This window comes from Lipophrys pholis, assembly GCF_963383615.2.
Source record: "Lipophrys pholis genome assembly, chromosome: 18".
Taxonomy (NCBI): Eukaryota; Metazoa; Chordata; class Actinopteri; order Blenniiformes; family Blenniidae; genus Lipophrys; species Lipophrys pholis.
Genome location: NC_137646.1, coordinates 13,870,068 through 13,876,067, shown reverse-complemented (window position 1 = coordinate 13,876,067; position 6,000 = coordinate 13,870,068).

Here is a 6,000-nt window from a genome sequence, read left to right as displayed (position 1 = left end):
TGCTAAAGATGCATTAGCATATCTTCAGCCAGAAGGCGTAACTCTATAGTGTTGGGAAATACTGTAAGAAGGATAAAAGAGCATGAGTCCGCGGTCGCTCCTTACATAATGTGTTTGTAGTTAACAGGCGGCGCTGTAGTTAAGCACCCTGTCACTTTAAACTAGTGAGATCTGATATTTTGCCCCGTTACTGCAGAGAATGCTAATGCCGCCTTGAGAGTTGTGTCCCGTGGCTCGCTGGGCTCAAATCAAACCCAGAGAGACACGAGGAAGAGCCGGGCAGGAGCCCTCAGAAATAACCTTAATCCAATCCGTCAACAAGTTCGGTTGGGATCGCAGAGGCCGTTATGTGAGCCCGACACTCCAAACGCAACTCATTTTTCATCATCACTGTTCGGGAATCCGAGACAGCAGAAGCCTGTTGATAATTAGACCGACAAGCCGCAGCCTTAATGCTCGATTTGCACTTGTTTTCTTGTTGCTGAAACCCGGTTTTCACTTTCTGAAGCTCACACATGTTTTTCTTTTAGCGTCTTTCACGCAGCTCCTGGCTGCTGATTGGATGACGACTGCCGTGTGACAAATAGTTTTACGACTAGTCATCCTTTTGTCTCGGACGATTTCTGGATAAAGATTTGTGATCTGGTTTAATTTGAGAAAATTTGTTATCGTCAAACTGTTTATGAGCAGTCTGGCCAAGTTCAGACAACATTTTCTGAAAAGCCACTAAAAAAATGCAAAGAGCATGAATGAGACAGTGAAGTCTTCTCCAGCAGAAACTGCAGAAAAATATTGTTCTGTTTGTGTTGGCTTTTGGCAAAATAGATCTGTCGGAACAGCTTAAGTGTTTTGCTGCTCAAAGGAAACACAATATATCTTATATACACGACTGTCAGTGTTCATCAGGATCAATGCAATTTTCTGGTTTTGCCGTAAAATTATGACACATGCGAGGAGTGGTGAGCTATGTTCCCCTTGAAGCGGTCCAAAAACACCACGCAGACCCAAAATCCTTATTTATAAAAAAGTGCGATTGGATTATTATAGTAATAAAGATTTAGGTCCTGTTTATTTGAGAAAATCTTTGCATTTACATGCCAATGTTTTGAAAATTGGTACACAGACCTTTATTGTGACAGGCGAAGAAGTTGGATTGTTCTTACAGTGACTCTCAACTATAAAACTACCAAGCCCCAGGAGACTCTGGAACCCGACCGTGTTGTTATTGTTGGTCTACTCATGCATTTGCAGAAGAACTATTCACATTCTCAGGAGCTGCATTTTCCAAAAAGTAGGTTTGTTTGTGTGGCGCCATTCATACACAAGGTAATTCAAGGTGCTGCACAAAGGCAAACAAATATATAAAATCAGATTAGAATCAAAGAAATCAGACAAGATATAAAGAAAATAAAAGTACATTTAAAAGACAAAAGGAAATCAAAACAGGAGAATAAATCTTAAAGATTAAAAGGAGTAATGTATTAAAATCAGTGGCAGCCATTTTCAAAAAGTTCAGTTGTTAGAGGCTCCGAGCACCAGTCTTGTAAACGGACCAATAAAATGCAAGTTTTAGGTTTTCACCAGCGCCACTACCTTAAGGATCAATGTGAATTTAACTGATGAAACATAAATAATCTTATGTCCTACAATACAATAAAGATGCAAATATGTTTTTATTACTTTTTACCTTTTAGTTATTATCACCTGTAAAAACCAATAATGTTTCATTCTTTGGGGCTGCTCGTTCTCAAAAAGTTGTGTTTGCTGTGGCAGCAAAAGTTTTCCCAGCAATAATATTTCCTTTTTAATTTTCAAGAATAAAATGACCATAAAAAGAAACCAGTGGAGGATAAACATTTGGTTTTTATATTGCCTGTAGATCCTAACATCTGTTTGTTTGTTTTTTTACCAAATATTTATGAAATATTTTGTATGAACAGTTACAGAGTCCTAAAACAAAAACCAGAAAAGCTAAATAAAACAGACCCTTGTTCTAAAGATTATAATTACAACATGTCTACTCAGCATAAACCTATACCAAACAAAAATGTCAACTCCTCCCAGCTCAGTCCGAACTACACGGTGTTGCATGACACGGGGAAGGTATAACCAACCAGCTGTTAACAACACTACAAAAACATTTCAAAAGTCCAAGATTCAAGTTAAGTGACTGTCCAGTCTGAGAGTTGGAGGAGAACCAGCAGGTATCCGCGATGTTCGCAGCAACACGTCTCCTTGTACTCACTCCTTTTAGAAAACCTAATCGTCTTCCCTATTCCCTTTCCGCTGATGAATAGCTGGTTTCTAATTTACAAATGTGTGGGCGTCTAATGAGGCCTAAGACATTTTATTCTCCCACTATAATGCTGTCGACAAAATTGCACGCTGCGGAGTGTAATCATGCAACGCTGTCTGGCACAGACACTCTCTGGCGGCAGCGAGGCAAAACCTGCAGCCCAGAACTGCTCCACTTAGAGGAGGCTGATGTGAGAGGAGCAGACAGGCGAGAGTGGAGGGCCCCGCAGTCATGCAAAATGCAAAAGAAATATGACTTTATTACAGCTCCCTAATGGTGACATAACAATCTGTTCAGCCACTTCCCCCCAAATCTCCGAGCGTTTGGACCGAGTCGCCGCTCTGCAGCGGAGGATGGGATGGAGAGACTCGCCGAGAGTTTAAACACAATTGAGTCTGAAATTTGGCTTGTTTGTGATGCCTATTATTTATTTATTGTGCGCTTGTTCGTCGTGTCGGAGCAATAAAAGTCCTGACAGACGCACACAACGCACAACTGGATGTTGGAGGCAGCTGTCTGTGATTACGGAAATGATTCCCGCAGCAGCCATATGTGCTGCGTGTTTATTATATTAGCCGCATTAACGTGTGAGGAAACCGTTTAGTGTATTTGAAGGTTGATGAGAAATGAGAAGAAGATGTGATTGTTCTGTGTTTAGTTGGTCATAAAGACATTATCCAGGGAAATTGGCTGTCATCACCTTTTTGTTGGTTTTTTTATGTTGTTGACCTTTTTTTTTTTTCTTTTCTGAATAATTTGATCAATTCAAAGTATTTCATAAGCATCATTCATAGATTGACTAGATAGAAATCATGCTGGTGATGTAAGATATGTTGGCATTGATCCAAGTGCATTTAAAAAAAAATAGTTTCAGAGGTTGCAGTCGATCCCATATTTGCACATTTCTGACCAAACGACTGATGGCAGACCACATACTGTACATAACATCATGACAGTTTCAACACGGTGAGCAACACTGCTGATTTATGAAAACACATAGCGACTTTAATCACAATCATCGAGCAGCAGTGTCTTACTTATGCTTCACTAAACTCTCCCGTAATCGAAATAGTCCGTCATAAAATATTGTCCCCTGGAAACAAAGCCTGTTCTTTCCGACCGCTGCGCACTTCCGTTGTGACCTTTTGCATTTGCGTTGTGGCTTTTTGCTGTTGTGTTGTGGATTTTGCGTTCGCATTGTAATCTTGTCCCTTCTGGGCCACCGTACGTTTAGTTTGCTTCTTGCTACACTTTGCCCTCTGAACTGCCCGATGCTACTGCATCCTTACAAAGTGACTTGGAATAAAATGTTTCCTCATAATTGTATATCAAAACAGTTTGATCTATTGTTCTGATACTGGCTTGGTGAAGTTTGCATTCAAACTCAAAGTCATGTATTGTTTAGCAGGTCAGAGCGGTGGGAGAAGGTGAACTGGACTTGGTCACTGATCCAAGTGGCCTCGTTGGTCCATGCTGCTCCCTTCACTCGGCTGACGACTGTGATCGAGGCTAAATGTTGACCTGCTTGGTTCAATCGCTCTGAAACGCTCTCTCTGCTCTTGTCTCTCACATTGGTGGAATAGAGGCAGATTTAAGATCCAATATATAATTGATTTGAGGATTTCTGTACATTTAGATTTATGTCATATCAAGCGTCTATAAATATTGAAGATTTTCTGTTTAGTCTTTCAATCCTGTGTTTTTAAAAAGTTGCACACACATCGGTCACAACCCTTTCAAAGCAGCAGGATTCCAGATGCCCACTATTCGATGGCCTTGATAAATTTTTAATCAGGGACCATTTTGCAGCGATCTATTTGTGGATTTTAGAGATAAATAAAATAAACTCAAACTCCCTGTTTTCTCTTTTGTGGGGTTGTGGAATTAAAGCGTTGAATAATGCATGGCTGAAAGCCTCGGCCTCTCCCAGCTCCCTCTCCTTCTGGACACTGTGGATGTAAATGTGAAGCAGATATTTATGAAGCGTTGTTTGATCTCAGAACTAACAGAGGCTGTCGATTCAGCTCACAGCTCACAGTGCTGGGCTTCAGAGAAACAAACGGTGAGACTCAACTTGTCTGCCGCGGATAGAAAACAGTCAGAATTCTAAGTTTTGTTTTTAGTCTAAATGTCTCGTCTCACTTGATTTAAGATAAATTCCTCGAATGAGTAATGTTTCAAGACAAGACAGAGGGACTTTTTAAAGACAATGCATCTTAAATATCTTGTTTAATCAAACAATCGTATTTTTGAAGAAACAAGGTTCACTTTACATTTCATGCATTCTTCAAGCTGAGGTGTTATTTATAAAAGATTGATCATCTTCATTTTAACATTTGTGGCTTATTCTGAGAAAATACTGATGAAATATCGTTTAAAATAAGTTTTCCCGGCTTATTTTTTTACATTTTAATATTCCAAATCATGTCTTATTTCCAGATATTTTACCAAGACAATTTTTCACTTGTTCTATTTGCAGAATGTTTCACTTGTTTCAAGGCAAAAGTACTTTGAAATAAGTTGGGATTTTTTTGTTTTTGGTTTTGAGAGATTCCTTTTTCTGGTGAGATGACTTGAACTGAATCACCAATAACAGCAATACAAGAATTTAAAATTTTCCTTAGGATTTATAAATCAAAACTACTGAGTGAAAGTGTGTTGTTGAAATGTGAATTTAAATCAAAATTTCGGTTTATCTTTGAACGGTTTGAGACAACGATGCTCAAAACCAACGAAAACAACTTTTTGAAAACAGCTTCCAAGGTCTGATCTTTTGAAGAAACTTTGTCACCATGGAAACAGGGGAAAAGAGAACTTTATGAAAACACTGTTACTGTGCATGCGCACCACGGCCGTGTCGATAGACAATAAGAACAAGGTTTCCCTCCGGAGTTTCATGACTCCCGGGCCATTTTCTCCTCGGGCTTGGCAGTTTTATAGTCGACAGTCACTGTAATAACAATCCAACTTTGTCGTTTGTCCATGCAAATGTAGTCCCATGGTTAATATTTACAGCGTATTGTTCCTTGCGTGTGTGTCATTTCCAAATGGCTGCCTCGTAAACACGCAACTATTCAGAACTTTTCAAAATTTCAATAATGTTGTTGGGATTATTACTTTTATTATTACTATTATTACTATTATGTTGATATTAAATAGTTTTTACGGGTTTTGTTGTAAGTTTTGTTCACACCAGGAGCAAAAAGTCTGTACGTCCATTGGAAAACTGCACCATTGTACTGACAAACTGGGCGTGCCACGGTGACTGGAGGGCTTCATGTTGACCTTCTTTTCTCAAATATACAAGCATACTTTCCACAATCAAGTGGGTATTAATGAAGTATTGATCAACTTCATGATAACTCCATTATGAGTATTATCGCCGGTGGGCTGGATTCAGGACTCTCAAAGTCACCATCTTTAACTTGGAACATTTGAGAGTTCAGCTCAGCAGTCGCAGCAGTGCGCACTAGCCTTCACTTGTCCATATTTTATGTTTCACCCTCTTAGTCACTCCCAGCATGCTGTATCTTGCTGCATTATGCAACTCGTTTTGCTTAATTCTACCAGGTGGAGTTAACCAGAGTCACAGTGGCGATGCCAAATCCTCTTGGTTCAATCTTTCAATCAGTTTGCTCTCTGACAACCTCTCTTATGCCCCAAAAGCTCCTAAAATGTTTTGTCTGAGGCATAACACTGTCTCT